This window comes from Lissotriton helveticus, chromosome 4_1, assembly GCF_964261635.1.
Source record: "Lissotriton helveticus chromosome 4_1, aLisHel1.1, whole genome shotgun sequence".
NCBI classification, from domain to species: Eukaryota; Metazoa; Chordata; class Amphibia; order Caudata; family Salamandridae; genus Lissotriton; species Lissotriton helveticus.
In genome coordinates this window covers 543,706,959-543,731,935 of record NC_136063.1, presented here as the reverse complement: position 1 = coordinate 543,731,935, position 24,977 = coordinate 543,706,959, and the positions used below count along the sequence as shown (strand labels likewise).

At 44.3% G+C, this 24,977-nt stretch overlaps 1 long non-coding RNA gene across 1 annotated transcript in view; it reads left to right on the top strand.

The window, feature by feature from the left end:
* LOC144827231 (uncharacterized) overlaps nucleotides 1-24,376 on the top strand; it is a 153,806-nt gene extending 129,430 nt beyond the window's left edge. Inside the window, exon 3 of the long non-coding RNA XR_013610091.1 lies at nucleotides 24,241-24,376. This is a non-coding gene — a long non-coding RNA (uncharacterized LOC144827231). The remainder of the gene's footprint in view (nucleotides 1-24,240) is intronic.
* The last annotated feature ends 601 nt before the right edge of the window (nucleotides 24,377-24,977 follow it).

The window sequence follows — 24,977 nt, the reverse complement described above, 5'->3', positions numbered from 1 at the left end:
GAATATTATAATCCGTGTTGAGCATTGAGAGAGGACAATACTAATTGAGGAGAAGCGGGTCTTCATCCATCTTAGAGAGGGGCACAATAGTGGACCCACGCAAGGAGGGAGGAAGCAGTCCTCACATTCGAGAGTAGTTAAAGAGGGTTATAAGTTTAGGGCCACGCTCTGAAGCTTACATAGCATAAAGTCTATAGGCGGACAATCCAATCCGGGGACCTTCTCTCTCACCATCTCTTCAATCACCCCCAAACTTCTTGTTCAGTGATTTCCGGACCCAGCTCCTCCCATACCCTGAATTCAAGGGTTACCAGTAAGGAATCTAGAACATAGTCTAACATATCAATCTCCCTACCCCCCACTTGATGCAGAACATAAGTCCTGAAAATTAAGGAGGAATTCCACATTAATCTACTGCTTAATCACATAGGCTTTGTAGTCAAATAGCATCAAACATTTGACCAGACCAAGTAATTTCTCATTGTCTTCCAGCTATCGCTCTCGATCCTCAGAGGTCCCCTCTAATTCACCGGGAAGACCATCTAATACCACCTACTGTCTCTTAATATCAAAGTGTAACTGAACACATATTCTAACCTTATTAGAAATGCTATAACCCCAGATAACTACTTCCATAGCCTCCCATTCCACCCCCATTGACGAGGCAGAGTCTGCAATATCAATTCAATATTTGCAACCTGTTGCTAAAATAACACCCGAAAAGCCTGGTCCTCAAGCATCACAGAATCTAGATGCCAAGAAGAGACAATTGGTCTACCTGCATATCATCAGAGAGAGCACAACACAGGAGAGTGTTCCAAGGAGGTTTTTGCCAAGTACTATGAGCTAAGCACCTTGCTATATACTGCCTTGTACCTATAGATCCTGGCAAGACGAACAGCTAAGTCATACAACCCAGAGCGGTAGGAATTGGTAGGAATACAACCAAGCATCTTGGTTCAGCACTCTCCAACAATACACCAGGTCCCACTCTGTGGCCCATGCGTGGGCAGCCTCCGATAATCTACTTGTGGGTGTGGAACTCAGGGGCGAGTGTAATTTAGTCAATCCAAAATACACAATGTAATTAAAGCCTCCCACCACTATCTTCACATAAGTGATCATCAAGTGGAGGAGAGGTGCCAGATTGGTTAGAAAAGCATGTAGATTCACATTTGGTGCCTAAACATTCAGGAGGGTGACAGCTCTACCGTCGAGATGGTTTAGCACCAATACAAAATGACCACCCGGGTCTATAACTTCCCTGTGCAACTGAAAAGGCACCTTGGGTCCAATCTAGATGAGGGCACCCCATGAGAAAGTGTACTAAGTACTGATGTATTGCTGTTCCTTCCAGCAACCGTGGAGGGTTCTGTAAGGTGAGTCTGTAGGAATGCAATGTGAATCCTCTGCGCTTCAAATACATCAAGACTTTATAACATTTAGAGGGGTGGAGAAGCCCTGCACATTCCATGTAATCAACTTAATATGGTCCACCATCAAGATACATCCAATCAAGAACCCCTAGAGGTTCCCCCCACCACTCCATCCGGTTGTTCTGGGATATCTCTTCCACTCGCAACTTGAAACATCAGCATCCATACACCTTCAACCACAAAAAAATACAAACAACAAGACTATACTATAAGTCCCCAATGCCCCCCAAGGACTGCAAAAGAAAAACATCCTGTCCAAATGACAAAACACTCAAGGCCTGCCAAGAAGCCAACTAAAGTTCAAAGAGAACTAACCAGTTCCATAACAGAAAAAACATGAGTAGAGGAACAGAGCCACCAGTCAGTTGGGAAGAAATGGCAGGTCAAAAGAAATGCAATCCAACACAGTGTGACATTCCACACAAGCCCCCCCGACCTGCTACCTCCAGCCCTTTTAAATCAACAAGAATTAGAAATTGGCAGTGTAATAAAGGATGCAGCCACCACAGCACAATTGCATAGTCAGCGCCACAGTGACAACCATAGTCATCTACAAATAGCCCAGCACCACACAAGGTCATCAGCCATACCTGGGGTAAACCCCGGTAGAGTGTTCTCTAGTCATAAAACCATGGAGTCCTTGGTATCGGAAGTTGAGCCAGAATGGCCAAGAAATGTGCCCTGCGGGTGTTCTCTCCAGCTTCAAGAGATGCAACTGTCTCCACTGTACTCCTCTGTTCCATTGCCTCCTGGGACCTGGTGGCCCGAGATGATCTTCTGTGCCAAGATCCATGACGTCATGTGTGCTGGAGCAGCTGTTGCTGTGGAGGTTCTGGTCGAACAATGCCCTTGTCATATAATACGAGCCAGTCCCTTGTTGCCACAGGTTCTGTGAAGAAGTACATCTGGTCTTCCACTTGCACCCTCAGCCAAGCAGGGTACGGCAAGGAATACAGGAGGCGGGCAATCACCGGGCGAGGTGGGGGCCTAAAGAAAAGGTAACTGCGCCCGAACTCAATGGGGTTGTTCCAAGGCATAGAACCTGGACAGTCCTTCTGGGGTCAACTCCTCCTGCAGCCAGTCTTCCAAAAATGCCAGCAAGGAGTCACCCTTGATACATTCCGGAAGCCCAAAAATACAAACATTATTCCATTGAACCCAATCCTCCTTTTTTCTGTTGTTTAAATTAACCAACCAGATTTTTCACTCTCTGCTGCATTTTATAATTTATGGCCACTGAGTTCTGTTTTACAAGTGCAGGTAACCGTGCATGGTTTAATAGCAGAGGAACTGGAGAAATGCACCCGCAGCAGCTTCCATAGGTGCCCTGAAATCTGAATGGGATGATTATTTTCTGTCCTGAATAACAACTGCTACTGCTGCTAGTTTACATAACTTTGCATACAATATTCTGAAATATGTTAGCTGTAAATCAGCTAATTGTAACAATGGTAGAATTTAGACTAATTGGTTAGGCGTGTGTGATGCACCATGGTTGTATCAAGCAACCAGGCGCTTTGTTTAGGCCTACAGCACAGTAAGACATTGATCAGTGGATTGAACAGTCATGGTCAAGGACTGCACTCTGCCCTCAGGAGCAGTGGCCCTCTTAGCCATCCACTGGGAGTCTTTGTGGATGAGGTCTAGATCTGTCGCAATGGAGTCAATCTTGCCCCCAACTTCAACCCAGAAGTATCGTTCAAAGCCGAGAGATTCTCAAATTTACTACTGATGTAAGACATGTCATCGCCACCTGCACCCTGCTTTTTCCCCTCCTGTTGGTGCTTGTAGAAGCGTCTTCCTTGGTCCGCTGATTGTGCCTCATGTTAGCCCCAGTACCAGAAGTAGGAGACCTGGCTCTGACCACAAAAGGGAAGTCTGTGCAGGCAACAACCCCAGCAGAGATCCAATGTGGGGTAACCCTCCTACAGTGACCCAGTAGCATCCCGGCAGTGCCCCAGGTATCTACAGATCTGGCAACAAGCTAGGGTTTCAGGATGTAAGGCGGCAACAGTAGGTCAGTCATCACCCGACCCCAATACTGTAGACATCAATAGTGCACCAAGGAATGTCACCTGTGACCGACCATTATACAGGAAAAAGGGGGGAACCCCTGGCTCAGGCTGAAGAAGGTTAGGGCCAGGTGTCCCAGCAGGAGAACCTACATCCACAAAGGCAGGGGGCGACACCTCAAATCCGGGGGGGGGGGAAGGTTTGGAGGTGACATGGTGTTCTCACCCCTCCGGAGGCGCCTATGCAGCCTTCTCCAACCCAGTGCAGGAATCTAGGTTGATGGTCTGCAAGATCCCCAATGACTCAGGAGGGGCTCCGAAGAAACACAGTATTAGTCCTGGCCAGTTCTTATTCATTCTTGCAGTAGGAGGGCTCCAGGGGATTCCCATGAGTAAGTTGACAGTGTTTTAGGTCCCCCCCACAGGGGAACTAACAGGCTGAGACGCGTTGCAGCTTAGGCACCGTGGGGGGTGAGTGGATCTTAGTCACAGCTCTCTCTACTCCTGCATGGCCAACATTTTGTTACTCGCAGGCCACACCACCACTTTGCCCCAGACACGGCACTGCACAGCAATTCAGGTCCCCGGCACTCCGGAGTTCCTTTTTGCCCCCAAGGGCACATCAGTGCTCCCCAGTGCTCGGGAGGTGGGACTCCAGTGCAGGTAAAACAGTAAGGTGGTCCCCATCAGCAATGCGGAGCTGCGATTGTGAGGCATCAGCAAAGGAGCCCGCCTTTCTCTGGATTTTCGCTTGCGCAGGTCCTCTCATGGGGTGAACTAGGGTGGCAAAGGAAGCTAAAGAATGATGATGGATTCAACCCATATCTGTGATTCGGGGTGAGTGTCTGAAAAGATTCAGCATTCCGTACATCGTCTCCTTGTGTTTACTTTGACCTCCCAGGGGGCACCCTCGGCTCTCACCAATGTGGAACCCGTTCTGAAGTGCCTCCCCAAACACAGTGGGATGCCTGCGGAGGCTAATGAGGGCTGTGGGTTTGCGGTTGCCGAGGAGCTCATGCAAGCCGCATCCTCAGTTCATGGCGGCTGGCTGCACCCTCCTACTTTTGGTCCTCCCTTCTCAATGAATGAGCTTTCACAGAGCAGCAGGAAACATCCATAAGAATAAACATGAATTCTAGGGGTGAAAGAAAATATCTAACTAGACTGTATGATGTCCTTGTTATAGGTATCTGCTCTCGGGGCTGAATGAGAAAGCTGAGAAACACCATCCTCAATATTATCAGACCTACTGTTGGATAAATTAGAGGGTCAGCTCAGTACACAGTGAAAAAAAATTTGTTGTTGGACAGTAGTTAATACATTATTATTACGAGTTAAAGAACCTTGCGAAACCTTAATGCATACAAGGGAATTGATCAGTGTTGCAATCTATTTTTCAAGTTGAGTTAGGTTCTCAAAGTCATGGTTAAAACAAAGGTCAAAGGAACGTCAGGCATAGTTCAGCATAGTAATAGCATTTTAATGTCATTTAAGAGGGTAAACAGTTACATATACATCAAACAAACAGCAAGTAAAACTTTTATTGTCAGATTCAGTGATGATTTCCTCCTAACCCTTATTAAGAGTAGTGTGCCCTTCCCCAACATGTGGTGTATTTTGAGATGACTGCAATTCTAAGGATTATTTAACACAACAGTGGTCCCTAGTGAAGAATAGAGATGAACCAAAAGCAATAAATACAGACCCAATCAGTGCTGTATTAGTTTAACTTGTCCAGCCTGACAGGGGTTCAATATTTAATTTGGCAAACATTATTAAGGATTCTGCACACAAGGATACTGAGAGTGGGACACAAGCCTGTGTCCTACTACAGAGACATTAAGACATACAGTTGAGGAAACATTTAGAGGAGGCTCAGGCAATGCTCATGGTTTGGTTTCAAGACAGATCATCAATTCAATAAACAAATTGCAAGGAACAACTATACATAAAAAAATAGTGACATCAAAGTGTATGTATGAGACGTTTTGGGTGTCAACGACGTTTCGATCCGAGAGAACAATGCAAGGATCATCTTCAGGACATTAGATAAGCATGCCTGTTAATACGTGCCCAAGTATGGTACAATAATGAATCACAGTCACAAAATAAAATTACAGTAGGAGAAGGGGGGAAAGAAAAACATAAAAGGGAGAGTTAGAAGGATGTATGTGGACGTAACCTCCAATACTTAGTTAGCTAGTCAAGTACAGTTGCATTGTTTAGTTGAGCACCTGCTAATATGGTGACAGTTTTAGTCGAGAACATGCTAATAAGGTGAAGTCACCTTACACATGGACAGAAAATTTGCGACGTAACTTAGCACATAAAGAATAAAATTGGCGCAGTGACAAAGTGTTTTCATATTAAAAAAGGGGATTTGCGGCACAGTGACATAGTGAAATGGCATATAAAAAACGGCGCAGTGACTTGGTGTATGAATCAGTTGGGCAGTATGTTTTGTTGTGTAAAGGAACGACGCAGTGACTTGGGCAGGGTGAGGTTGTGAATGGTAATAACGTGATGCTTAATGTTATCAGCCTATGCCTGGTGCTAATGGGGTTAAGTGGATGCAGAACCTGATATCAGGAGTGTCTAGTGCCGGTTCAGGGCACGCGGGCGGCTAGTGAAAGGGCCATGCATGGACAAAGGGGCAAGCCTTACTTGGATACGAATGTCCTTGCAGGTTCATGCGGGAAACACCCCGCGTGAGGAGTGAGGAAAGTACGTCCTGAATAGGAGAGAAGAGACCGATGTGAACCTCTGCTCCGGGTTTAGAGGGATTGATGGAATTCTTACATAGGGCAAGCATGCTTACCACAAGTGTTGGTAGTTACAATGGCTGCAGTCAGTAGGGCACTTTTGGAGGCCGGTAGCTGACCGTAAGTGTAGACTACGATGACCAATTCCTGTAAGTGAGGGCAAATGGCCTCGAGGGCGAGTTTAGCCCTTTCCAATTAAGGTCGCCTAGGAAAAGTGGCAAGGAATGAGGCACGAAAGAGGAGCGAGGGTCAGGCAGATGGCGCAATAGTAGGAAACTCACCTAAGGATAAGCAGGCGCATGGGCGAGCAGTAATCGTCCCATGGGAAGAGCCACAGCCGTGTGCTCTGTTCGGCGTGATAGCCTGTGGGACATAAGTGCAGGGGGTCAGATTGGGCAACGGAGGGCCGAATACGTGAAGGCTCCCAGGATACGAGTGGCTGGGCTTACCTTGAGCCGGGAATAGAGTGTTGCAGCGGGGGTCTGCTTTAGGGAATGCGGAGACGGAACGCAGCCTCCCGGGGACTCTAGTAATGTATAGCGCGCAGGGAAAGGTCGGAGCAGAGTCACGTCATCGAGAGAGGTTTCAGTCAAAGAGATGAGGGGCTGAAATAGTTTGACTGGGGGCCATATTGGAGCAAAGTGAGGCAATGATTAGAGAGAATACATAAGGTGTATGTGAGTACTAGGGATTAGTGTGTGTTCCGCACCAAAAGGGATGGGTGAGTGGGAAGTTAAAAAACGATGGTGCATTATTTGTAATAAGAGTAAATACATACAAGATTACCGAAAAACAGGTTATTAGAGGGCAACATTTGTTATTGTTAAACAGTGTCTATAGTCTCAAGGTGAACCGTGCTCTCATGAAAGCAGGTATAAAGAGGGCAAAAGTTACAGTTGGAATATTGTGTCTCTAGTTAAATAAAAACTGTCCAATCTTCAGGGCGATTCAATCCAGTGTGCAGGCTATTAGTTTTCAAAATCCATTTTAATTCCTCCTTGTTTAGTAGTTTGGATAAGTCGCCGCCCCTAGGTGGGAGTTTGACCACACTTATGACGGTCCAACGTATGTCATCTTCCCAATGTCCAGTCGCTGTGTAGTGGTCAACCAGCGGAGCATTTGGTGTCCTGAATCTTATTCTGCTCCGGTGCTGGCATATGTGCATTCGTATTTTCTGGGTGGTTTGGCCGATATACACTCTATTGCAGGGGCTTAAAATAGCATATACGACATTGCACGTGCTACAATTAGTGAATGTTTTTCGTTTTACTCCCATATTTTTAAAACAGAACTTTTTGCCTTTAATCGTGAGATCACAAATGCTACAACTGCCACATTTGCATTTGGCATGGCCCGTGAGGGGAGGTAGTTCCCATTGGTCATTCAGGGAGATAGGTTGTGTTTTTGCGGGTAGGGCTGCGCACACAAGGTGGTCTTTGATGTTTTTGTTTTTCTTAAATGCGAACATGGGGCGTTCGAGAATCAGAGTGCCTGCATTAAGGACATTCAGTTTTTTTAAGATAGATTTGTTTACAGTGTTGGAAACTGGGGAGAAGGTTCTAATACAAACCAGGCGATTTTGAGATGGTTTGGTTTTGACTTCCAAAAGGACGTTGTGTGGGCAGTACCATGCTCTTTTCATGGCATTAAGTACGAGTCTACGCAGGTACCCTCTACTGGTTAGTTTGTTACGCAGTAGTTTCGCCTCATGTAAGTAATCCTCCTTCAAGGAGCAGTTCCTCCTAATTCGCAGGAACTGGGAGTAAGGTAGAGAATCGCGGAGTGCCCGCGGATGGTGGCTGTCGTACCGCAATAAGGTGTTCCGCTCAGTGGCTTTACGGAATAAGCTAGTGATGAGGGTGCCATCCCTATGTACAATGTTTAGGTCAAGGAATGGAATCGCTGCTTTATCCTGTGATAGAGTGAATTTAAGGGTGACACAATTATTATTGAGCCAGTGAAGAAAGAACCCTAGGTTTTGCTTGGTGTCCTGCCACATCATGAACATGTTGTCTATATATCTCTTCCATTGCTTAATGCCATTATAGAAGGGATTGGTTGTGGATAAAATGTGGTTAGTCTCAGGAGAATCCATGTACAGAATGGCTAGATGGGGGCAAAAAAGGCCCCCATTGAAGTGCCTTTAACTTGCTGGTAGAATTGGCCCTCAAATACAAAAAAATTCCTGGTTAAACAAAACTCAAGGATTTGTAGTATAAAGTTTGTTGGAACAGAATGGGGGCGTGGGCATTTGTTAAGGACAATTTCCATCACAAGTAGTGAGTCAGTCTGAGGGATATTTGTGTATAAGGACTCTACGTCCATAGCACATAGAGTTTCAGTGGTGGGGTTGAAGGGATGGTTTTCAACCATGTTAATCATAGACATGCTGTCACGTATATAACAGTCGGTGTGTGGCACAAAGTCCCTAATGAAAAAATCAACATATTGTCCCAGAGGCTCTAAGATTGAGTCACACCCTGAGGCAATCTGAAAATCATTTCTCTTTCAACTCTATATTCGTTATTAGCCCCACAGTGTGTTTGAGTAAAGTATCAATAGTCAAAGTGAAAGAAGGTCCTTTAACCATTGCAGAGTTGCAGAGTGCTCTGGAGTGTTTCTCTTCCCTTGACTAGGATTATAAAAATGTTGGTTCTTTGTTTTAACTCTTTTATTTGACTGTTGATTTGTTTTCCCCTTTTTGGTCCTCCTTGCCTTGCCAGTAGCTGGTAAGCAGGTGTATGTTATCATGGTCATGGTCATTGTTTGTGTTTTGAATGCATTTAGGTGCATAACAGAGTTTTAAGTCATGTAAGACATGCCTGTACACTAATAATGTGGGCCTCTCATTTTTATGCAAACTGACAAATGAAGGGCCTTGTTCATAAACTAAGTAGTAAATATGCACCCTGGGATTTCTTTCTACATCCGAGTGCAGAGTAACTACTTTTTGCAGTTCACCAGTTCCTATTGGAATGTGCATGGAAAGCTGTACATTGTTTAGATTTTCATACAGATTCCACGGGGAATCACATGATTTCCTTCTTTTTTCCACTCATCTGTAAGAGTTCTCCACCATAGAACAGATTCCCTTTTGCAAATGCAATTTTATTTTTCATCACAGGGATATTTTTTCCGCCTGGAGAAAGCCCTTCTCTGATCCTTTCTCCTTCAAACCCTGGAAGGAGTGCTACATCGCCTCTGTGCTGGAGTAAATCTGCTACAACTTCCAGAGTGGGAACCTGTTACATTCTGATATGTGAATGCTTACAAACTTCCATATTTGGGGACCCCTTAAACATTTGTGGGTATTCCCAACCTTTCAAGGCAAGTCACGGATTGAAACACCCATTGTTGGAATTCTTTAGGGGATTCACCACAGCAGACATATTCACTTTCATGGTAGTGTTTTCTGCTCCTGTAAATGGGGTTATGCCTACCAGGATTTCACAATCCCTGGATTCTAGGTAAAGATACATTTGGTTATAGCCTTAGGTTTACCACAAAATTTACCTTCATGAATAGGGCTATACGTGTGACAATTGTCAGACATTTTTTCTGTTGTTTAAATAATTATCAAACCAGATGTTTTCACTTTTTGCAGTATTTTATCATTTATGGCAACTGTGCTCTCTTTTACAAGTGCAGGTAACCATGCAAGGTTTAGTAGGAGAAGAAATGGAAAAATGCACCACAGGCAGTTAATGTACGTGTCCTAAAAACTGAATGGGGTTATTGTTTCCTGTCCTGCATAACAGCTGCTAGTTTAAATAACTTTGGATACAATATTCTGAAATATTGAAGCTGTAAATCAGCTAATTGGAACAAAGGTAGAGTTTAGACTAATTGGTTAGGCATGTGTGATGCAATATGGTTGGGGGTGTATCTAGCATTCAACCTTTCATTTATTTTGTTTGCTGAGTTATTAATAATTATGGTGATAAGTCTTACTCATTATTTGTTGAATAGCATGTAATAAATATACATTTTCTGTAAAATGCCAATATTGTGTATGTGTGTTGATGTAGTGGCTCAGGGAGTGCTTCTGATGTATAACCTTAAATGAAAGATCTTTGAAAGATTTGTCCATTAACAAATAAATAATAAACCCCATCTACACACACTTGCTAGCCTAATATTGAAAATGTTAAACACCACATTTACTAACAAATTCTTACACTAAAATGAACTAAAGTAACATCTTACCAAACTCATTAATTCAAGTTCATCTTAACTGTAACTTTCTTACCTGTTCTTGTGAAAGGGTTGCTATTGGCCTCTGTCCTTGACATCCCATTTGAAATTAAATTTAAACATACTCTACAAATAGGCTCACCAGTGAAAACAATGCAACAAAAACAGAAACAAAGGCACAACACATATGTTTGAGTCAAAGTAAAAATTATAAGGATTCTTTATTTCATTGTTAAATTTGTAAAAAATATATTTTTATAATGGAATGCATTTTTTAATGTATGAACAATATTTAATTTGGAAAGCATGTTATTCAATGTGTATTAATTATTACTAATGCTTTTGCTACACAATAAACCTGTCCTGTTACTACTGAGGAGGAGCCTTGCTGCCCGTGAATCCCTGTGGCGGTGGATTGAGGATACGAGGACACGGCTTGCCGCACCCGCTGTGCGGGTGCCGCTTCGTCATCTAGAACTGGTGCAGACCGTTGTGGGAAAGGCGCTATGTCTTGTGGGGTGAGAAGGGCTGTGAGCGGGCTGCTTCGAACGCCACAGGGACTCAAACTACCAGGAGTCCCTGCGCGACCTATAACACCTGGTCCGCGTTCGCCGCTCAGCCCCGCCCCCTACTCCTTGCACAGTGAAAACTGCCCTGAGTTCTCTTCTACTTGGGAAACCTGCCCTGTTATTACTGAGGAGGAGCCTTGCTGCCCGTGAATCCCTGTGGCGGTGGATTGAGGATACGAGGACACGGCTTGCCGCACCCGCTGTGCGGGTGCCGCTTCATCATCTAGAACTGGTGCAGACCGTTGTGGGAAAGGCGCTGTGTCTTGTGGGGTGAGAAGGGCTGCAAGCGGGCTGCTTCGAACGCCGCAGGGACTCAAACTACCAGGAGTCCCTGCGCGACCTACAACACCTGGTCCGCGTTCGCCGCTCAGCCCCGCCCCCTACTCCTTGCACAGTGAAAACTGCCCTGAGTTCCCTTCTACTTGGGAAACCTGTCCTGTTACTACTGAGGAGGAGCCTTGCTGCCCGTGAATCCCGGTGGCGGTGGATTGAGGATACGAGGACACGGCTTGCCGCACCCGCTGCGCGGGTGCCGCTTCGTCATCTAGAACTGGTGCAGACCGTTGTGGGAAAGGCGCTGTGTCTTGTGGGGTGAGAAGGGCTGCGAGCGGGCTGCTTCGAACGCCGCAGGGACTCAAACTACCAGGAGTCCCTGCGTGACCTACAACACCTGGTCCGCGGTCGCCGCTCAGCCCCGCCCCCTACTCCTTGCACAGTGAAAACTGCCCTGAGTTCCCTTCTACTTGGGAAACCTGTCCTGTTACTACTGAGGAGGAGCCTTGCTGCCCGTGAATCCCTGTGGCGGTGGATTGAGGATACGAGGACACGGCTTGCCGCACCCGCTGCGCGGGTGCCGCTTCGTCATCTAGAACTGGTGCAGACCGTTGTGGGAAAGGCGCTGTGTCTTGTGGGGTGAGAAGGGCTGCGAGCGGGCTGCTTCGAACGCCGCAGGGACTCAAACTACCAGGAGTCCCTGCGCGACCTACAACACCTGGTCCGCGTTCGCCGCTCAGCCCCGCCCCCTACTCCTTGCACAGTGAAAACTGCCCTGAGTTCCCTTCTACTTGGGAAACCTGTCCTGTTACTACTGAGGAGGAGCCTTGCTGCCCGTGAATCCCTGTGGCGGTGGATTGAGGATACGAGGACACGGCTTGCCGCACCCGCTGCGCGGGTGCCGCTTCGTCATCTAGAACTGGTGCAGACCGTTGTGGGAAAGGCGCTGTGTCTTGTGGGGTGAGAAGGGCTGCGAGCGGGCTGCTTCGAACGCCGCAGGGACTCAAACTACCAGGAGTCCCTGCGCGACCTACAACACCTGGTCCGCGTTCGCCGCTCAGCCCCGCCCCCTACTCCTTGCATGCTCTTTATAACTGACAACACTCACCGCGTCGCTGGAGCGCGCGGGAGCGCGCGGGAGCGCGCGGGGCGAAGCCCGGGCAAAGGGCGGGCCCTCTACGGCCCTCATCGGCCAGAAAAGACTGGACTGGGCCTGTAACCTTGGACTAAAAGTGCTGAGGTACTCATAATTGCAACTTTGCTTTTCCATAAGTCGTCAATGGGCGGGTAGTGTGTATAGAGTTTTTGCTGACTTCATTGTATTTACTGAGCAGAGTTTCTCTGTCATACAAAGGTGCCCGCATCTACAGAGACATCCATTTCGAAAGACTCACTATAAATAGTATGGAGATGCGTGAAACAAGAAGTAGGGCAGCAGCGGGGGGGAAGAAACTAACAGGCACGTTAGATGACTTCATTGTAAGAACAAATACACTGATAGACGAGGGGATTTCTTTAATGGAAAGAAGGGTATCGCAGGACTTGGCTGCCGCAAAACGGTCTTCTATGGGCCATTTTGCTAATGTACGGAGCCCTAATACACAAGAGTGTAGTACATTATCTATCGATGTGACTAGCACAGCTGCCTCACAACCGCCTATCCTTACTCAGACTCCCCGAGTGCATACTTTACCATCTCCCCAGGCTTCAACAAGTGTCTTGATACATATAGCAGCCTCACCCAAAGATAAAAATGTAGTGCTACAGGGGATAAAGGAAGGGGCAATTCCTAAAAAAAGAGCTAACAAAAACAAGCCTATTAAAGGACATGATAAAGAACTAAGGGCCCGATTTAGGTAATCTCGATTTACCTACTCTCAAATACCGAATCATACCGATTCGGTATTTAAGAGTAGGTAAATGGGATGTAGGTAATTTTACTTTTGAAATTACCGAATCGGAATGATTCGGTAATTACCGAATCGGTATTTACCGATTCGGTAATTGCCATTGATTCCTATGGGCCTGGAGGCCCATAGGAATCAATGCCAATTACCGAATCGGTAAATACAGATTCTGTAAAATTAACGAATTTGAAAGGGGGACAGGGTGTCACTTTGACACCCTGTTGCACCCCTCAATTGTGCATGGGTGAACATGTTGCTGACATACATGCCCTTAGGGCATGTATGTCTGCAACATGGCACATTCTTTAAAGCAAAAAAAATGCTTTTTGAAGGGTTGTCATTATTTACCACCAACTTCTAGTTGGTGGTAAATAACAAATTCTTAAACCCTTGTAGCACTGATTACAGTGCTACCTACATGTTAAATTACAGAATCGGTAATTTTACAGATTCGGTATTTTACCGAATCGGAAAAATTACAGATTCGGTAAAATTACCGATTCTGTAATTTAACATGCCCCTACATCTCAATATCCAAATACCGGTCGGAAACGGCCGAAAATCGGTATTTTCGGCCTTTTCCGACCGGTATTTGCCTACCTACATCGGGCCCTAAATAAAGATATAAGTAACATACCTAACGCCACTGATACTGATTTACAGGGAGAAGACATCTTGCCCCCTAACATATTGCCCCTAGCTATTTTAGATGACACTATCCTGGATGACTCAATGGCTGATTTAATCACCAATAGCACTAGAGATAGCTCAACGGAGGAAAGTGTTAATACTAGTAGGGGAAGAGAGAGTACAATGTTATATATGCTAGAGACCCTAATGAAAACTCTATTAACCCCTCTGACAGAATTTCTCAAGGAGATTGAAAAACAAATTCAAGACCTAAAGAGAGACACTCACACACAGTTTGAGAATCTGGACAAACGGATAGCCCACTTAAGCGCGCACAAGGCCAAAGCTATAGCAACTACTTCTAATAATTCTGGCCCCACATTGGCAAAGGGTGCTCCAAATAGTACCCCATCGAGTACAATTAACCCCGAAAAAGGGAAACCCCCTAATAAACAGCTATTAAAAACTCAATCAGCACCTAAAAACTCAACTCCACCTGTTAAGGAAGTATCAGCGCCACAAACTCCTGTCCAACCACCTGATAAAGGCCAACCAGCTAAAACCGACGTACGTAGAAGTATAAACTTACCTCCAAGTGCATCACCATATGTCGTGGTTTTAACTGGGGTACCGGAACTGGGTGCACAATCCACGGAAACCAATGGGGCACTCGTAAATAAGACTATCCATTGGCTAAATGACAACTACCCTCTCCCGCCAGCTATCAAAAGCAATATTTTAATGGTAGAAAGGGTACCATGAATTGGGTATAATAGAAAAAGGGCACAGGGTGACTGTGTGGTGATAACTTTTGAAAATCCGCGCACTGCAGAGTACATCACAGCAAGGGCCCCGAGAAACAATGGCTTGTCCATCATGGCCAAGGCATTACCCTATTTCTACTCCCATGGGGAACATCCGGATAACAGATGGAGCTGGACTAGGGACAGCCGTCATCCAGGGGGCGGAAATGGTCCAGGATATGACAGGAATCACCATAATACTCAATGGGGAGGGATGAATGAAGATGGATGGACTGTGGTGAAACGTAGGGAAAGGATTCCCCATTTCTTCCCGCAAAGGCACGATCCAGGCTGGTTTGGACATCAGCAATTTCCTCCTCCACCTATTCCATGTCACAATCGCTTTGACTGCCTCGAAATGGTGGACTGACTCCCAGAGGCTGTAGACGTATCTAAGTCACCTATTTTTGTAAGCCAGGTGGACTTTAATTCATCAGGGCATGATGTGTCACACGAAACTCGAGTGGAGCCAATGATAACACAAGGGTTGCCGGGCACCCTGGCAGGGGTTGCCGCAGAGGTGTCACCTAATAGAGACTTCTGTAAGGTGGTCTATTGGAATGTGGCAGGCTTTAAACAAAAAATGTGCAATCCTTTCTGGGATGACGTAATTTCTGGTGTAGCCATCTTAGCCCTACAAGAAACTTGGGCAATTACACCAATACACTTAAATGGCTACAAAACCTATTTTACCACTGCAGTGGGTGGCTCACATGGAAGGCCTAAGGGAGGACTGACAACGTATATATCTAACCTGCTAGTATATGATAGGATTTCTTTTTCCCCTGGATCCAGCTACTATCAGAAAATAGTGATGGATACAAGGAAGGGTCTAAGGATTGTCTTTTTAGATTTCTATAACAACCTACCTAGTAGCATGATAAAGGAAGTACTTGCCATGATTAGCGAAGATATACAATCTGAAATTGATAAAAAAAGGGGTGAAGTAATGATACTATGGGGGGGTGATTTTAACTGCTCATTGTGTAGAAAGGGTCAAAAGGGTATATGTGCCCTGATGTTGGAACATGATGTTAATTTAACGCATTTAGAACACACCTTATTTGGAGACCTAGTCAATGAGATGATTTTTAACTATGACTTTGGGTTTACGAATGAGATAGCCCACCTCCCCACGCCATTTGTTCCAACTTTTGTGGGACGGGGGGCTTCGTCTATTATTGATTTTAGCTTTTGTACAAATAGCTCTGCTGGAAGACTGACCACCTCTAGCTTAATGGACGTGGCACTGAGTGATCACTTCCCACAGGTAGTAGAAATGGAAAATGTATTTGTCTCATCCCAATATGTACCAAGCTCCAAGTATATGGCACAGGATGTGCAGTTAGGCGCCCAAAATGGATATACTCTCAAATGGAGCAAAGTGGTCCCGGACGATTTTTTGTCCTAAGTGGTGAATAAGTGTATGAATAGTATTTTGATTTGCCTGGATGAACATGCAGAGAGTAATTACATTTTAGCGCATTTTAAAATTATTGCTACTACAATTAAGGAGGTTTTGTGGATCACACGTAAACATTGTTTAAAAACTAATAAGAAATGGTTTGACAAGAAGTGTACTAAAGCCTTAACAAATCTTAAACATGCGATTCATCAGACACCACGGGATGCACCACGGGAGGAAGACCTACAATACTGTACTGAAAGACAGGAAGGTTGTGATAAAAAGGGAGGCCTGGGATGAACTCTGTTCGGCGTCACAATTGAAGGATCAGGCTGCTTTTTGGAGGGTTATAAATACTCCGCTCCTTTACGATAATAAAGCATGCATGGAAATTGCCATTACAGAAGATGAATGGGTGGCCCATTTTTCCACCCTTTACATGACTGTTGAACTGGCGCCCGATACAGGCCCAGACCCAATGCTGAAAAATATGAATTTATCAAAAGAATTGGTCGTGACCCTCCCCGAAGTCCTGGCTAGTCTGAAGGCAACTAAGGGGGGTAAGGCGGCTGGGCCCGATGGCATACCAGCTGACCTTTATAAGGCTAATACTGATCTATGGGGGCCAATGTTGGTCCAGCTTTTTAATGTTGCCTTGGCGAAAGGCCTAATCCCTACTTGGTTTACATCAATTATTGTTCCGATTTTTAAAAAAGGAGACAGGCAGAATTACACATGTTATAGGCCGATTTCCTTATTAGATTCCTCCATAAAATTTCTCGGGAGAGTAGTTTTAGCTAAGCTGCAAGGCTGGGCAGAAGAAAATGGGGTGATAAGTGATTTCCAGTACGGGTTTCAAAGGGGTTTGGGGACCGTTGAGCAAGGGTTAAATCTATTTATTTTGCAACAGAAGTATATAAGGGTTAAAAAACAAAGCCTATACCTCACTTTTGTCGACTTATCGTCGGCTTTCGACTGTGTGTCCCACAACAAGTTGTGGGAAATAATGGCTGAACTGGGGGTAGATAAAGCTATTATATGTTTTTTGAGAGATTTATATTCTGGTGCCACTGCAACGGTACGGTACGGTAAAGAAGGTGAATGTAGCAGACACTTTGGGATAGGCCGTGGTGTACGCCAAGGGTGCGTTTTAGCGCCCTTTTTATTTTTAATTTACATAAACGGCCTGGAGCATCGCCTCGTGCAGGAGGGCAGGGATATGCCTATGGTGGGAAGGAGACCTGTCCCTGCACTACTGTACGCGGACGACGCAGTACTAATGGCACGCACCCCAATGGCACTTCAAACCTTGGTTGAATCTTTTAATAGTTTTATGCTTAGCTTGGACTTGAAAATTAACTGCTCCAAGACATTTTCTATGTATTGCGGGAAAAGAACACGTAGGCATTTGAAGCCTATTTTTATAAATTCTAAACCACTAGAACAGACCTCTACTTTCCCGTATTTGGGCATCTTGTTCCATGCCAGTGGTTCGTGGACTAGTGCTATCAATGCCAGAACACTGTTGTTTTCCAAAACTGTTATGGCTTTACAGTGTTTCCTAAAAAAGCTGGGGAAAAAACCCATAAGGGAAATCTTAACCATCTATAATGCCACCTGTATAGCGGTAGCTACATACGGTTCTGGATTATGGGGTTATTCAAATGTCAGTTCTATTCAAACCGTGGAAAATAAGTTTTTACGGCACAGTTTGTCCATTCCAGAAAGCACTGCAACTTTTATATGTCACGCTGAATTAGGTTTGGTGTATATTACTGACACAATTAAGATCCAGCCAATTCTTCTTTGGCATAGGGTACGGACAAGTGATGATTGTGTGGTCAACCGGGCTATTTTAAAGGACGTTCTAGCACTTGATAATATTAAATTTTTTTAATGGATATGTTATGTTAGAGATTTCCTTGAAGAACTAAGCTGTACTCAATACTTTGAGGATCCATTATCTATGGTACACATTTCAAGAAGTGGATTAAAGAACTTATGTATCGATCACCTCAAGGAACAAAGACGACTAGAGGAGGTGAAAAAAAAGACTGTCCTCGCCCACCAGTCGATCATAACCGGAGTGAAACTACAGCCATATTTATCCTTATACATGTCCAATCATGAACGTTTCCTTTTAACCCGGTTTAGACTTAACATTGTTTTTAGGTTACTATCCTTTCCGGAGATGAATTGTTGGCTGAAAGACTTGTGTCCTTGCCCATGTGACAATGTGTCCCCGCAATCCGATATTCATATTTTATTTTTTTGTAAATTTTATATTCACTATCGTAGGAACCTTATCATCCCAATCCTTAAAGATCTAAATGTATATAGATGCCGCCTAGCGTTTTTAGAGTTTCAAAAAATGGATACTGTTTTTATGGTAGCATCACTCTCCGAATTTCTTAAATTGGATTTTAATTGTTGTAAAACCCTTCGTATGAATTAATTTTTATGCTGTATTTATGTTCTTTTTTAATATGTCATTGCTGCTGTGTTTTTAAATAATGATCATCTGACCCACTGTAACTTGTATTTTACATGCTACTTTCATGGTTATCTTTTGTTTTTTAACCGAATAAAGTACTTTTGAACTTGAACTACACAATATGTTTTAGATTTTTTTTACAATTATGTTAAATATAAAATTGTTATGTCTTTCCTAACTATACTACTCTGGTGTTTCCTAAAGGTACAATTAACTGTTTTTTTAAATTAAATTAGAAACAATTCTAAACAAGAATTCTTATGATTGAGTACTTTTGCAATTACCTAAATATGTATATAATAAAATTAATAATAAATACATATACATACTTTATTTTGTTATGTTATATTATGTTACATGGGTATTTGTATAGTGCATGTACACCAACAGGTTTCTTGGCGCTGTGGGAATGACAGGAGAGTGCAGCTTAACCCGGAAACAGCTAGTTATAGGCCAAGGTGAGAAGCCAAGTCTTCAGTTGTTTTCTGAACCGCAGATACTCTCCCTCAAGCCTGAGGAAAGCAGGGAAAGCATTCCAGATCATCGGAATTAGTAAAGAAAACCTAGTCCCACTGATGCGTTCACGCCAGATTATGGGCACCGTCAAAAGGTTTGGGTGCTAGGATCTCAAAATCCGCTTGAGTAGGTGTTTATTGATCAGTGAGATAATAAATCTTGGGCCAGTGTCTTGGATTGCTTTGAAGAGTATGCAACCAGCTTTGAACAAGGCTCGTTGCTCCACTGGAAGCCAGTGGAAGTCTTTAAGCAGGGGGTGATGTGGCAGTGTCTATCCTTGAGATAGATGATTCTTGCTGCTTGGTTTTGGATCATCTGCAGGCGATGTCTCTGAAATTGTGGGAGTCCAATGTAGATGAGATTCCCATAATCAATTTTGGAGAGAATTAGGGCTATGGCAATTTGAGTGATGGCTTCCTTACTGAAAAAAGATCGCAGTTGTGCAGTTTGCGCAATTGGACAAAGCATGCCTATGTCACTGAGCTAATTTGGGTGCTCATGGAGAGATCTGCATCAATGTGAAGACCCAGACTTTTTATAGCAGGTTTAGGAGTGGGTGCCACACCTAGTTCAGGAGGCCAATATGAGGGAGTCCAGAAGTCAAGTTTACTGTGGGGAACAATGATCATGGTCTTTTCAGAATTTAGCTTTAGTTGGTTTTCATTCATCCAAGTTTTGACATGCAGCATAGACCTCCTAACCAAGTTCTTAGATTCTGTGGAGTTGTCAAGGGTGAAGATAAGCTGCATGTTGTCAGCATAGTTGAAAAGTTTTACACCCATCTGTCGTAGACCCAAAATCAGAGGACGTATATAGATATTGAACAGAATTGGTGAAAGAGAAGAGCCCTGAGGAATGCCACAGTTCAGATCTACCGTTCTGGACTTGAAGGGCAATAGCCACACTGACTGTTTACAGTTCTCCAAAAAGGAGCCAAACCAGTCGAGTGCTGAGCCCTCGAGACCTGATGCGGCAATGCGATCCAAAAAATGTTTGTGGTTCACTGTGTCAAATGCCGCAGACAGGTCAAGGAGGATCAGGGTGTGATCCACATCGGCCTGTCCCTTGTGGTCGTCCAGTACTGATATAATCACTGCTTTGGTGGAGTGCGCAGGATGAAAATCTGCCTGATGGTTGTCCAGGAATTTAGTAGTCTCCAGGAAAGAGCTGAGGCAAGTCGCCACATGGGTCTCCAACACTTTCGCGGGGAACGGGAGAAGAGAAATAGGTCTATAATTCTCCAGCTCATTGGGATCTATGCCTTGCTTTTTTTTAAGTGAAATGACCACCGCTTCTTTGAAAGCAAGCAGAACAATGCCAAGGGAGAATGAGAGGTTCAGAAATTTGAGAATAATATCTGGAAAGGACCGATAGATTGCTTTTGAGACACTGATGGGACAGTCCTCTTTGGGGGAGCTGATTTGAACTTAACTATGAGGTCTAAGAAGCATTTCTTATCCATCAAGGGGAGGGTGTTGAGAAAGTATAAATTGGAGTTGTCCCTGTTGTCTCTGGAACTACAGTTGGTGGGAGCAATAGAATTTTGATTTTTTTTTTTTCTAAAAAAAAGGAATTCAGGTCATTACAAAGTTCCTGGCTAAGCAGCAAGGATGGGGTCACACAGCTTGGGTTAGATAGTTATTTTACTATATTGAAGATTTCTTTCAAGCCATTATCGGAAATGAGTACCCTATTCGTAAAGAAGACTCTCTTAGCCTCCAGGATAGCCGCCTTATTCTGGTGTAAATTGATGGTGTAATCAAGTTTATCTTCCACTTTATACGTTTTTCTCCATTTCCTCTCAGCTTGGCGTACTTGGAGTTTAATGGTTTTTAGGTCCTTTTTAAACTATTTGGAGGCTTCGTACTGCCTGGGGTGGTAGGTTTTGGTCTGTGAAGGAGCACGGAGGCTAAAGGCCTTCCTTTGCCAGTCGGTAATCTCGCTCTCACAGTTGTCTGGATCGCTTTCAGATACCAGCTGCTTCCTAGACAGAGTTTCTACTAATTTACCCAGATCAACCCGGTTCCAGTTTCTAAAGATGCTTTTAGATTGAGACGGGTAAGAACTCAGTAGAGGAGTGAGCAGATTAAAACTGGTAATATAGTGATCGGACCAAGCACAGGGTGAACTACCAGATTAATCAGGTTGACATTAATTGACCACACTTGGTCAAGGGTATGGCCTTTGATGTGCGTAGGGGTGTCAATGTGCTGAGTGAAGTTAAGGCAAGCAAGGGACTCAGTTACCTCCCTGGAAGATTTTCCCCCGTCAGTCTCATTGGCCCAGTAGTTCAGGTCACCTACTATCATTACTTTGTCGTAGTCAGTGATCAAGGACGCAATATAGTCAGCAAAGATTTTGGGAAAGTCAGGCATTGTTGTGGGGGGCTGTATAATACCACGTAGATCAGCATACTACTGTGTAGATTTAATTTGACTACAAGAGAGTCAGCTGACGGAATTTCTAAGAGAGGCAAGGCAGAGGCGGAAAGTTCTTTTTTAATAATCGCAGCCACTCCTCCCCCTCTTTTTCCTAATGGCCTGTCCGTACATAGAATAAAATAGTTATCGGGAAGGGCTGCTAAATTGTCGGGGAAGACGCCTCTGTGAGCCAGGTCTCAGTAAGCAACAGCAAATCCGGTGCGTCAGTGTCCAAAATATTATAGATTTCTAATTGGTGTTTAACCATGGAGCGTGTGTTTATGTACTTGATAATAAGGTCTTTGACCGGACCTCTGTCGGTGACTAATGAGGGTGACACCGAACGACTCCTAGAAGGTACACCCGAGTATAGGGTATCAGCAGAGGGCAGAGGCTTGGAATTTAAAAGCCCCATAGATTGCAGTTTTTGTGTCAATTGCCCTTCAATCGGACATACCTTCTTTGGTGCCATGTCTAGGAGGCTAACAGCTGAGTAGGTGTACTTTTGGGCAGAGTGACATGCCCGTGCCCCATATTGGCACGGACAGACGCAGATTGGATTGCCGCTAGTGCGCGCGCTGCGCCCGTCCGCCCCTGCATCAAATTAAATGGCTGGCCGGCATGGGAAGAATCACTGTGCTCCACCCACCAGGCCGGAAGTGAACCAACGAAGCAGGGAGGTGTGTCCGCCTCCCTCTGAGCAAGCGGCAGATCCGCATCAGACCGGGGAGGTGGAGACAAGGTAAAAGCAAAGTAATGCGGCGAAAAAAGCAATTTAAAAGTGTGCAAAGTGCAAATAGCAGCGAGTATAAAACAGTTCTAAGCAGCAACTGAGGGGTAAAATCTAGAATATGCGGCAGGAGCAGTGAGGGTCCAAAAACAATTTAGAAATAAAAGCTGTCATCTAGCGCAGCAGCTCTCAGCACTTACATTGTTCTATAATATTGACATTTTTAAAAGGATAATGTGAATATGCATTATGTTTACTATCATTATTGTTTTTGCAAATACAAATTTAACTTCTTTTATCTACTTTTTTCACTGTAAAATAACCACGTAAATTAAAAAGGTTTAATCTAGTAATTAAATGAAGTGTTTAGTTTATAATGCAACAACTTTTGATGAATTCATAGTTGGATTAATATTAGTATTTTAACTCCAACCAAAGAAATATTTGGGTGGTGGGTAGTGAATGTAGGCCATGATTACGATGTTGGTCAGAGTTGCCTCTGACCGACACCGTTTCTGGTATTGTTATTCACAAAGGACATTTACGAGTAGTAAAGTTAGACTTTTGGTCTAAGTTTAGACCAAAAGGCTAACTTAGACCTAAAGTCTAACTTTACTACTACTAAAGTTAGACTTTTGGTCTAAGTTAGACTTTTGTTCTAAGTTAGGCTTTTGGTCTAAACTTAGACCAAAAGTCTAACTTTAGTAGTAGTAAAGTTAGACTTTTGTTCTAAGTTAGACTTTTAATCTAAACTTAGACCAAAAGGCTAACTTTACTACTCGTAAATGCTCTTTGTGAATACCAAAAGTCATAAAGTTAGACTTTCGTCTCAGAATACTTCTGTGAATTAGGCACTTAGGGCCAGATGTAGGAAGGCCTTTACCGGTCGGTAACGGCCGAAAATCGGTATTTTCGGCCGTTACCGACCGGTATTTAGCTTTCGGCATGTAGGAGACCGAAAATCATCCGAATCGGTAAATTTACCGATTCGGTTAAGTTACCGAATCGGTAAAATACCGAATCGCAAATATTACCGAATCGGTAAATTTACCGAATCGCAAAGGTTTGCGAATCAGTAAATTTACCGAATCGGTAATATTTACCGAATCGGTAAATTTACCGAATCGGTAAAATACCGAATCGGTAAATAAGAAGTGGTAAAAATGGATATTGAGATGTAGGGAAGCTCTGAAATACCGATTTTGCTTGAAATTCGGTATTTAAGAGTCGGTATTTACCATGGATTGGAATCAGGTGGTAAACAAGTGCAACATATAAAAAAGGACCCAAAATGCAATTCTTCTTGCACAATGGCGGCATTTTATGTGATTGCAAGACGGCTAAGGCTACAGGAGGAAGGGGAGAGGGAATGGCAGAGAGAGGAGCAGATCTACAGACAGAGGATAACCCTGTTCATGCTCACAGAGGCAGAGATACTCCAGAGGTACAGGTTGGCCCCAGACACCATCACTGACCTCATCAGGGACCTCCACCCACTGTTGGAGCACACTACCCCAAGGGCACACGCTATTCCTCCCCATGTGCAGGTGCTGTGCAGCCTACACCTGCTTGCCTCTGGGAGCTACCAGAGTGTGGTTGGTGCAGTAGGTGGGGTGACCCAGAGCAGCCTGTCAAGGTTTTTCCACAAATTCCTTGACGCAATGTTACAGAGGATGGAGCATTACATATAATTTCCTGCAACCCATGCTGAACTGGTCCAAACAAAATCAGACTTCTACCAGATGGCACGTTTCCCCAATATCATTGGCTGCATTGATGGCACGCACATTCCCATTTGTCCCCCTGCTGCCACAGAATATATCTACAGGAATAGGAAGTCCACCCAAACCATCAATGTGCAGGTGATCTGCAATGCAAAGTTCGCCATTACTGACCTTGTGGCAAAATTCCCTGGGAGTACCCATGACTCCTATATATTTCAAAACAGTGGCATCTATGCACGGCTGACTGCAGGTGAATTTGGTGAATCATACCTCCTAGGTAAGACACAGTGTGCGACCCCTATAACACCTATTGCAGTAAGCTGTACAAGTATGCATGTGATTAAATCATACCCATTTTCTTTTAGGAGACAGTGCATATGCCCTCCGCTTTTTCATACTCACCCCCTACCTCAACCCCTCAACACCCAGCCAAAGGCGATATAACCGGGCACACAAGAGCACACGCAATGTTGTTGAGAGAACATTTGGCATCTGGAAAAGCAGGTTCAGATGCTTGCACAAGAGTGGAGGTGCAAGGCAGTATACCCCCATCACCTGCTGTAAGATCATTGCTGCCTGTGCCATGTTGCACAATCTTGCTGTGAAGAGGGGGACTGAGGTGGAGTTGTCAGACTATGAGGATCATGACGACGACATTGCTGTGCCTGAAACACAACCTGCTGGAGTGTCAACACCAAGTGATGGCAGATACAGACGTGAAGAAATAACACGCAACTATTTCTGAGTGAGTGATGACACTGAAACCTATATTGAAAGCACAAGCTTTTGTTTAATTTAGTATATTTCCAGGTATGTTAAAGAACAAAAGTGCAACAGTAAGCATTTCGCAGCAATGCTCACAGTGAGCAAACACACACACACAGGTGTTGAATCCACCCACCATAGTTGTATGTTGTCACTAGGCAGGTTTAAATGGCACAAATGTGCAACTTTAACTTTTTAAACTATGATTAGAATGTCCAATGGCAGTAGGCCATATTATCAACTGTTCATTTACAGCCACGCTTTGCACTAGCAGGTGTTTGTGGCTCAACCTGTTCACTGGGCGTTTGGCCTGTAGCCTCACCCTGTCGCCTGCTGC